The following is a 12,250-nucleotide window of genomic DNA, read 5'->3' on the forward strand; positions in this document are numbered from 1 at the left end:
TTAGGGTGTTCTGGAATACGGACGGTGCATGGACAATGAGTGGATATGCAACGTACCACAGTTCTATGTGTCAGCCGTGCAAATATGTGATACATGGGAAAGACAGCTGTCCATGCAAGAGCAGCACTACGGGCACAACATAGGTACGTAGATATACAATGACAGAGATACAGACGGACACATGTGGCAAGCCCGTGAGTGTAATGTACACAGCACCACCCCACAACACCATAGCAGGGTGCACGTGGAGAACACGCTACGGAGGTCGCCAACCACAGCAGGCACACAAGCAGTACTCGAGCTGCGTCTCACCATCCACAAACACAGGGATGGCGGCAGGATATGAGTGTTCTGCGGAAACCTTAAAGCCATACCCTATGAACCCATGCAGCTGGGAGCATGGACACACACACACATGTGGCAGGCGTGGTGATTGACCACACCCCCACATACCCAACCACACAAAAGTATGACACAGGTATGGAATGCGCTACGTGGACCACCGAACACACCACCGTCAGAGGCACATGTACAGGTGGGTGACAACATCCGTAAAGGAATGGCTGCTGATAGCCAAGGTATGTGTTGCGAAGCATCTAAAAGCATGTTCATCTGCAGAGGCAGCTGGAAACACACACACACACACAGGGAAGGGCCGAGAGTCGAACCTATGCCTACCTACATGAACTCACTACAGCATGAAGCATTTACAGAATGCGCTACCAAGATTACTGAGCACAGTGCTGTCAGAGGCATATTTCTAGGTGGGTGACATCACCCGTAAGAGAATAGCTGGCAATAGGCAAGGTATGTGTTGCAAAGCATCTAAAAGCATGTTCATCTGCAGAGGCAGCTGGAAACACACACAAACAGGGAAGGGCCGAGAGTCGAACCTACGCCTACCTACATGAACTCACTACAGCATGAAGCATTTACAGAATGCGCTACCGAGATTACTGAGCACAGCGCTGTCAGAGGCATACTTCTAGGCGGGTGACATCACCCGTAAGAGAATAGCTGGCAATAGGCAAGGTATGTGTTGAAGCGTCTAAAGCATGTTCATCTGCAGAGGCAGCTGGAAACACACACACACACAGGGAAGGGCCGGGAGTTGAACCTACGCCTACCTACATGAACTCACTACAGCATGAAGCATTTACAGAACGCGCTACCGAGATTACTGAGCACAGTGCTGTCAGAGGCATACTTCTAGGCGGGTGACATCACCCGTAAGAGAATAGCTGGCAATAGCCAAGGTATGTGTTGCGAAGCGTCTAAAAGCATGTTCATCTGCAGAGGCAGCTGGAAACACACACAGGGAAGAGCCGGGAGTTGAACCTACGCCTACCTACATGAACTCACTACAGCATGAAGCATTTACAGAACGCGCTACCGAGATTACTGAGCACACTGCTGTCAGAGGCATACTTCTAGGCGGGTGACATCACCCGTAAGAGAATAGCTGGCAATAGCCAAGGTATGTGTTGCGAAGCGTCTAAAAGCATATTCATCTGCAGAGGCAGCTGGAAACACACACACACACAGAAGGGCCGGGAGTCGAACCTAGGCCTACCTACATGAACTCACTACAGCATGAAGCATTTACAGAATGCGCTACCGAGATTACTGAGCACAGTGCTGTCAGAGGCGTACTTCTAGGCGGGTGACATCACCCATAAGAGAATAGCTGGCAATAGCCAAGGTATGTGTTGCGAAGCATCTAAAAGCATGTTCATCTGCAGAGGCAGCTGGAAACACACACACACACACACACACACACACACACACACAGGGAAGGGCCGGGAGTCGAACCTACGCCTACCTACATGAACTCACTTCAGCATGAAGCATTTACAGAATGCGCTACCGAGATTACTGAGCAAAGCGCTGTCAGAGGCGTACTTCTAGGCGGGTGACATCACCCGTAAGAGAATAGCTGGCAATAGCCAAGGTATGTGTTGCGAAGCATCTAAAAGCATGTTCATCTGCAGAGGCAGCTGGAAACACACACACACACACACACACACAAGGGCCGGGAGTCGAACCTACGCCTACCTACATGAACTCACTACAGCATGAAGCATTTACAGAACGTGCTACCGAGATTACTGAGCACAGCGCTGTCAGAGGCATACTTCTAGGCGGGTGACATCCCCTGTAAGAGAATAGCTGGCAATAGCCAAGGTATGTGTTGTGAAGCGTCTAAAAGCATGTTCATCTGCAGAGGCAGCTGGAAACACACACACACACACACACACACACACACAGGGACGGGCCGAGAGTTGACCCTACGCCTACCTACATGAACTCAATACAGCATGCAGCATTTACAGAACGCGCTACCAGGATTACTGAGCACAGCACTGTCAGGAGGCATACCCCTAGGTGGGTGGTATCATCTGCAGAGGCAATGCGGCCGATAGGGAATGAAGACAGAGTGCGCAGTCACACAGCCTGTTACCATCCCAAGGTGGCCGTACAGTAACACGGTAGTGCTGCAGTCGGGAATACCAAATAACTACGGAGCAGTACATCACGACATGAATACGGGATGCACCACATGACAGTATACCCTATGAGAGGGCATCTGGCGTGCAGGATGTAGGCAGCCAATGTGGCATGACAGCCACATATGAGTCACCTGGATGGTCACCATGGCTATGCAGGATGTCATTGGCCATGGCTACACGCCTAGTAGCAGACATCGGTGCCGACTGTCGTGTGTACCCCCGACAGGTGTACTGGCCATGCCTCTCACACCTAGCGGTTGCAAAGGGGAGACAGACATGCTCACGGGGTATCAACGCAGTCGGCCGCGGTGTGCACGGTACTGTGTGCCCATCTATACAGCTGCTCACTGGGCATGCTCAGACACTTAGAATCGGCACAGTGCAGACATGCATACACATGGGGTGACGGCATGGGAGGTAGACTGTGGACCATCGTGTGTGTCCAGCCACACAACAGCAACCCAGCCATGCCACAGACGTGGCAGTTGCGAAGGGGAAACAGGCATGCACCCGGGGTATCAATGCAGTCGGGGTGTGCACTGTACTGTGTGTCCATCTACACAGCTGCGTACTGGGCATGCTCAGACACTTAGAATCGGCACAGTGCAGACATGCATACACATGGGGCGATGGCATGGGAGGCAGACTGTGGACCGTCGTGTGTGTCCAGCCACACAACAGCGACCCGGCCATGCTCACACACGTAGTATGTGCTACGCGCCGTCCGGCATGCAGATGGAGTGCACACACCGCAAGTCACGGCCAGGTAAACCCGTACACACTCGCAGGGTGGATACACATGCCGTCACACGTACACACACAGATGACAGCACAGCACCATGGGTGCAGGCTGAACATGTACACACCGAAGTGAACACTGTAGCTGCTATGCCAGCACCATGTCATCGGTGCAGCAGTATGCCTCACGGTCCAGAAACTGCATGTGACATATGTCCAGAAGACTATGTGGTGGTGTACGTCCGTCGTGCAGAGTACACATGTACTATCAATGATCCCACAGGTGTGATGTAGTCCACCCATACCGGTATACACGGACAGGCATGCTCCACACATGCCACGGGCCTGACACAGGTATGACACATGACTGCAGCTGTACCACAGTGAAACAATGTCCGGATATGTCACATATGTGGTTTCCAGGCTGTGTGCATGGACTGCACGCAGGACACATAAGATGCCTGTGATGTACCACATGCATGGCACAGGCGTATGCGGTAATACACACACGAAGGGAAGGCGGACACATGTCTGTGGTATGCACCCCCTACAGGGTGTGGCGGTGTTCACAGGGACACATACCCTTGTACAGTTTGCCTGTGACAGCTGTGATACCAAAGCACAGTCCATGTACCATGCATGTTGACACACATGTCACAACGTAGCAATGCATACACACATGGCAACAGGGGATACATGTGACACGTGTACTGTGCACGGTGCAGCCGTGCATGAGCGGTGTCTGGTGTCCATAACACAGTTGCAACCCCCTCCCACATGCATACCCATCATGGGGGCCGTCATATGGTGGCATAGTAACAGCACGCATGGCAGTCTGTGTGTACACCATTTGTTTAAACACCTGTCCACATGCATGTGTGCAGGTGCTGGTCACAGGTGTGTCACACACCGTCCTACACTGCCATGTGCATACAGTCCGCTATGTCGCCTTTACATGACAGCGCTGCCATGATGCATACCCATCGGCCATGCGGGTTCGACCATATGTCACATTGCCACTGTAACCCCTACCACCACCCAAGTGCAGATATTGGCACAGCTGCCGGATACAGTGGTATTACGCAGGATGCACCACATACCACTGCACGCCTGCACAAATCCCATGTAGCGGGTGTGGCATTCCTAGCACCAACATGTGTGCAGGAATGTGTGCCCATGTATGCCACAGATCGGGGGAACTATGTGCCACGTGCCACACATCACTGTACACCATGGTAGAGCTCTGTACCTACCTCAGTGTGGGGTGCACCGATGTGGATGGTGTAGTACATGCAACACGTCATCCCTCCATGTAGACATGAGTCGCCACCACCATATCAGTGTGTCGACATGTGTGTATGTCTGCTGCCTGTTGAGAGGGTGTATGCAGATATCGTGTTGTAACTGGACACCGACCACACAGGGTGACCATCCCGTAGTGGTGCTGCATTGTACAGCCCTGTCATTTCCATACCTGTGAGCCTTACTGGCCACCTGTGCAAGACCACCCCCTGTGACATGGCGCGTCGGTGCATTGTCTTGTGAGGGTGCCGACCTCACAGACAGGTGTCCCCATCTGCACACAATGGTGTGTGTGCCATAGAGGTGTACGCCCCGCGAATGCGGGAATATTCCCATACCGGTACAGCATCCGACTGTCGAACACTGTGCACCACAGCTGACAGGTGACACCTGTGGTCAGTAGCCAGCACACTGCATACGACACCTGCAGAATGTCACCATACCTGTACTGTGTCATGCCATGTATGTGATGTCTCTGTCCACCGTAGCCTGTGGCACCGACCACAGGCGTCAGGTGCAGTATATGTGTGGACATGTGCGTCATGTACTGTGTAAGCAACGTTACACTGTATCCGGCTCCGTGCTCCGCAGGTTTATGTGTATGACCTCCCTTCTTGCAATCCCGACTGTCTGTTCTCTACATCAGAAAAGCTCTGCACCTGCTCCCATAGTATTCCCACATAGATAAAGTACATGTATACTAAATGGAGTACTACACTGTCCTAGAATCCTCTTGTGTGCCCACTTCCCTATAGGTGCCTTCTGACCCGGTTACACAGCAAATGCATTCACATCCTCTGGCATGTCGACGGGTCAATTGCTAGCGACCTCTCCTGTTCAGATGGTGAATCTGGGCGTCCTGGCCACTGTTACAGGTGCCTCATGGACACGGACAAGCCGCACCTCCCCCAATGAACATAATACATGTGACAGACGCAACTATATAGGCAGACAGGGGCTGTGCTCTCCAACCATGACCGGCAAGACCACGGGAGGGAAGGACACAATGCACACCACATACCCAGTGTCACATGTGACTATCGCAAATGCTAATCAAACACATGAACACACTAAGACATACCTGGAGGCACTGTAGGACATGTCACGAACCTAATGAGCCCTCTGAAGCAGACACACAAGCTACTGCCTCCACAAGACATAGGACATGCAACACATAGTTCTCAACGTCAGTGTGCTAACCTGGCAGAGCCCCAAAGGCGACACACACACTGCCAGACACACCTGTAATTGGTGACGCCACTGCCAGACACACCGACGTCCCACCCACCATACTGAACAAGGGAATGATCACAGTAGGCTGCCTGCCGGGCGCTGGAATACGCCACATAACACACGCACTCAGGTCACTCCGCAGCATGTACAGGTATGACGCGGTCATTGCCCATGCTGGTGTCAACGACTGGTGGCATACCACCCTGGGATACATTACAGGAGACATAGAGGGCCACTCAGATTGTGTAGCCCAGGCCGGCATGTCCCTGACCCTGGGCAGTATCCCACCCTCATCAAGTATGATGCCACTATACTGGCTCAATGTGGTCACCCTTGATAATGTGCCTGGTTACCGGTGTCAGTCTGAGGGGATCTGGATTCCTCTTACCTGGGATGACATGCTTGGCACGCCACGCCCCTTCGCATGGTATGGCTGGCAGCTGTCGCCCCCGGTCTTCAAGGGTTTGGCGAAGGCACCTGCCACCCCCACAGTGCTCACTGCAGGCACGGCTGGAATGATAAACCTACCACCCTACACTACAAGCCTGGAGAACACACAGGATAATACAGCTCACTGCCAGTGGTCTACAGCCAAGCTGTGCACCCTCAAATGCCCTCCTCAGTATGGAGGACATCGATGTCAGTGCTGTGACTGAAACATTGGTCAGGGCTGCTGAGAGCACCCCAGCACTGTCGGGTCATACCCCATATCACTCGTTCAGGACCATAACCCGGACATAACACAGAAGGAGGGGGAGTCCCCATTTCCATGATGGATACACACACCTCCATGTTGGCAGAGATGCACGTAGCAGCGGGGAATATCCAGGTGCAATTAACCATGGTTAGGACTGCCCTACAGTTTGTTGCATGCTACAGACCACCCTCCCAAACCCAGGATACCTGCACAGCTGTCCTGAAGACACTGGCGAGTGTGAATGCTCTCACAACACCGTCATATTGGGTGGCATCAAGCACCCATACATAGACCGAGAACATTACCCAGGACACAACACCCTACGCCAAAGGTCCCAGGTATTCATACACCTGACTGCTGTGGAACACCCATGCACCATACCCACAAGGGGGGACGTATACCAGTTCTGATCATCACACATGGGGAGGATATGCTCCACACAGGATGTACATCCCTCAATGGTGATGTCAGACCGTATAGTGAATCCACTGGTAATCCGCATCCTGCACCCAACACCGGCATGGGAGACCAAAGTGATGACCTCTCCACAGCGAACCACACACATCATACGACCGGTGTGGTACCCTACAAGGCCTCCATGCCAGTGGTAAACACAGGCCACACTGCTGAAACCCTTACAAATGCCTTCTCTGAGCACCCCCAGGGATGTCTGCACCAAGTGATCATGATAACATCAGGACCTTGTCTACCGAAGGCAGGCACATGGTCTGGTGGACCCCAGCCATTGACAAACTGTACAACGGCAGTTGGAGCTAATACATGACAGAGCAATATCAGTACCAGGGAAGGCATCACTGATTAATACCGGCGTTAACATACGATCACACATACAATCATCCAAGGCCGCTTGTGGGAGTGGTACTGCAGAGGGCACATAAGACAACCATAGGGCCTTCCTTAGCTGTGGTAGGGACATGGGTGGGAACACACAGTCATGCCCGGAATTACACCAGAATGGTACAATGATCACTGAACCCACAGACATTGTCAACAAACCAGCGGACATGTTCCATGCATACATCTACCCCCCCCCCAAGAGGGGACGTATCCATCCCACCAGAGTCTAGCCTCCCAAACATCTCGTATGCCCAGGAGAGATCTGATATCTGTTAAGTGGTGAACACAGCACCAATGGGACCAGATGGTGTCCCTGGCTGTGTGCTACACAACCTCGCCCCACACATGAGGCCGCTGTGTCATCTTAGGCTTACTACGGGCTAGGTCCCCGCTGGATGGCATATGGCAGCTGTGGTCCCACTACACCAGGGTAGTGCTCTTCTGGACTGTAGACATCCCTGCCCTATCAGCTTGACAAGCCTTGTCTGCAAAGCTGTGGGGAGGTCCATACTAGAGCCCATAAGTACAGACAGTGGTGTACAGCCAATACCAGAACATACCCACATCGACCTAGTCAAGGGCAGATCCTGCCTCCCAAACCTGCTCGACCTGTCTGGAGGGGTCACTAAGGCCATTGATGGGGGTACGTCAGTTTGCACAGACTACCATGACCTGGCGGGAGCGTTCGAACAACACTCCACGTGGGACTCATGGAAAGGCTCACCAGCGTACATGTGGAGACATATGTCACATGATGGTTTGCCAACTGGATGGAGGTCACACCACACAGGGTTTGTGTTCCTGGTGCCATGTCAGACTCCAAGCTGGTCTCGAGTGGAGGCCCACAGGGCTCAGTCCTGGGCCCCCTCCTGTTTGGCATTCAACCTTCCAATGTGCATGCAAACATAGGGGGATTGTGGCAGACAAGGTATGCAGATGACTGCACACTGGCCACCATACTCACCACCCCATCAGACACGGACATCCACCTGGGGCCTCATAGAAATGGATAACTGGTGCCAGAGCCATGGCCTGATGCTACATACCAGGGAAGGTGCAGACCTACCCAGTGGGAAGGACATGTTCGCCCCGACGTACCATGTAGGTGGTAATCCATTGAACATGGTGGACGTGTTCAGGGACATGGGTACCACACCTGTCGGTAACCTCTGTCGACACTCACAATGCCAATGTGGTTGGGAAGACATTCCACTGTGGCCACCTGGTCAGGAAGGAATCACATCCACATCAGGGGAGTTCATTGTACCCTGTACTCTTCACACATCAGACCAATGATTGCGTACAACGCCACATCTGGGATGTACCTAACCTGACACCTGCAGCACTCGGAAGGACCACAAACGTTCCACAACACAGGGATAAAGGTGCTGAGACATGTGTCACACGCTGCCCGACCAAGGGGACTCCGGCTGTATACCTTACCAGCACGTCTGCTCTGTGGTGATCTGTGCCTGACATACACGGCCATGTCCAACCTGGGTGACATGGACATGTTCCACCTCCTAGGCTCCAAGCAAACACGGGCACAGAAGCAACTGACAGAAACCTCAACACGGACATAAATAGGACATGCTGGGGGAACAGGGTCAATGCCCAGAGACCCCCTACAACATCGAAAGGATTCCCAGCCCATGTGAAGCAGAGCCCCTGACTGACTTTGTCCAAGAGTAATCCTGACGTGTGGATGTGTGATCGTAGGTATGCGCCAGGCATCATCTCTGTGTCACTGCTGGACAGAGGGACAGCGGACCGATGGATGTGGTATCCTCATTCTAAGGGGTGGTGGCAGCCACACACACTCTGGCTAGGCTTACACATGCCGTAGGGCACATAGCCTGGTATGTACCTATGTACCTATGTAGGGGTCCATGCAGGTTGCGGGTACCTGTGGTATGCTGATATTGCCAGATGTGCCTGTGGGTACCCCACAACTACACGTGGGGGACTGATAACAGTGCTCCCAGTAGGCACATGCAAGTACACCATAATTGGCATACAGGTTAACTGAACCAACATGGTGCTACACATGTAACTGCCACGCATACCGTGTACACAGATCAATGTATGCTGCACCTGCACTACATGGTATGTCTGCTGCATGATGTCAGTGCACGACCCACGTCACATACGCACCTGTCACCTGTCATACACAACCACTGCAACATGCACATTGCGTACTATGTGGACACAGGTATCACATACACCTCTCATTATCTTGTCCACCCTGTGCATCAGAATATGTTTGCATAACCATGCACCGATGGTGTGGATCACGGTGCTGCGGCAGAGGCTTCATCATATGCACAGGGTGATATGTGTGCTAGGGGCATAGGCTGTACCAATGGATGACATCATGTGTGTGTGTAAGGGCCTGTGCATTTACTGGGCATGACTGTGCAGAATGCATGTGGATGTGGTGGAGCCCTACAGTTGTGTCTGCTGTGTGTGGGTATGTGTGTACACAGTTCAGCCATCTGTGATGCCTACACGGGGTATACTTGGCAGCCCCAGACTGTACAGTGCAGGTTGTACAGCTCACTGTGTCCGCCTGCGGCCACGTGACCCGTGCCTGCCTGGGGTCGCACGGGCACTACCGGGTGGAGGTATGGAGTGGCCACTCTCCGATGACACATGTCCGCTGGAACCGTGTCCATGCTGTGACCATCCAGGACCATGTCCATGTGGCCTGCTGTGTCCTGGTGTGGTTGGTGTAGCACCAGCTGCACTGCTGCTGCTACCAGCACTGTGTGAGTGGGCATGAGAGGTGGCACGCACACGTCGACCTGCACTAGGTGGTGTTGCTGGCCTACGGCCATGTGTCCTATGCCTCACCCCTACCAGGTGTTCCAGCACAGACAGCTCACGCTCGCGGATTGACATGCCTCGGTCGAGGATTCCAACCATTGCACCTAATCTCCTATCCAGAACATCGGCAAGCTGCTGTTGAGCATTCACCAATGACTGGATGTTCTCATTTAAGGAACGGATTGCGGCCCTCTGCAGCCTCTGCCCTTCTTGGTTCTGCCGTTCGGCACGTGCCTGTGCCGCCATTACAGTCTGAAACATGCGTCTGGTGATACCAGCTGCTGCACCCTGTATGGCAGGTGCATGTCTACCAGTGCTCCTCCTACGAGCAGCACCAGCCACATGCCTGTGTGGCACATCACCAGTCATTACACTGGCAACATGGTGTGTACCCGCACCTTCTGTAGCCACCACACATTCCTGCTTGGTGCCAACAGACGCTGACTGTCCTTCCTCTATGGGCAATGGTGATGTGGTATGTGTCGGCATCTGAACCGTGTGCGGAGATGAAGGGGACATAGGTGGGATGTTATCCAATGGCACAGCTTCTGCCCATGACGACCCTGCCTGTGCCTCATGCACATGGTCATCACCGCTAGTATCTGTGGGGACACTAGCATCAGATGGACCGCAGGAGGGGAACGCACCTACAGCACCTGTGAATACAAAGACATACCGTAAGTTACATTACACACATGCAGACACACACGCAGACACACACACACATGCAGACAGACACACAGACACACACACACACACACACATGCGGACATACACACGCTGACATACACATGCAGACACACACACATGCAGACACATCATGCATGTGATATTGCAGGTGGCATGCAGCATTCCCACACCACAGCCCAGTGAATGCAGCCCAGACATTAATAGTGGTAGTATGCATACTGCCCTGGGGTGCACACTACATCAAGCAGGTGTCTTTTAGTAGGCTTGCAGTACACACATTCATGGTAGTTTGCATGCATCACCATGATACACCGTGTGGCCACGGGCGGGTTAACAGTACACATGGCTGGCATCACTATGTCATGTACACCGCAAACATGTGCGGTAACATGTGGACATGTGACAATGGTGTCCCACCACATGCACCACATCAAAACGGATGTCACAGTGCAGTGTAATGTGTACAGGCTACAGATAGAATGCATGTGTAACAAGGATGTCTGTGCAGGTGTGGTTGGTGTGAGCTGTGTACATAGCTGTACAGTGGGGAGTACGGGCACTGTGCCACTGCATGGCAGCAAGACACAGGTATGTTTCTGTGCGATGCATAACCTGGACGCATTGCATTGCCATGTCTGCAACACAGTCATGCTGTTCCACAGCACGTATATGGTAGACATTGGTGGCACCTCTATTGGCTGCTGACAGGCATTTCATTTGTCTGGTGTACCACATCAGATGTCCAGGGGGTCCACTACAGCTATGACCGCACTATGTGTGGACAGGGTGCAACGGTGACTACCCACTGCGGATGTACTGTGTGGCAACATGCCTGTAGGTATTACCCATGGCCATGTTTGACTGGTTCATGGACAATTGTGTGTGATGGGCATCGTGTACACATCCCTGTGGTGGCCCATGTGACATACACCCATACTAGTCTGAGGTGTCACATTCCGAAGGCTATGCAGACATTGTGGATGTCTGCTATGTCGCGTGAGGTCATGTCATGGTGTGACAATGTTGCGGACAGACCACCACGTGCATGGGACATGTCATGTGCCATGTCACAATGTGTGCACCCAATGCAGGGGCATAGGTCACAGTGGTAACACCTGTGTGCTGGCCAGATCACAGCTCACTATGTGGTACTGTGTGCATACCGCAAAGGCATACCGATGCATACTACACATGCAGCCATTGTGGAACACCTCCACCATTGTATGCATAGCTGACTGCACATATCACACCGATGGGTTATGTGGTGTCATGCCGGTCTATACTAATGGTTGTATCTACTGTACATGGGTGGCGTGTGTGTCGGGTGGTGCAACCTGTATACCGTGACTGGGGCAGACCCAGGTGTGCATGTCATACCTGGACACATGGGGAATAT

This window comes from Protopterus annectens, chromosome 1.part1, assembly GCF_019279795.1.
Source record: "Protopterus annectens isolate FY-2018-M chromosome 1.part1, PAN1.0, whole genome shotgun sequence".
In the NCBI taxonomy this organism is placed as follows: Eukaryota; Metazoa; Chordata; order Ceratodontiformes; family Protopteridae; genus Protopterus; species Protopterus annectens.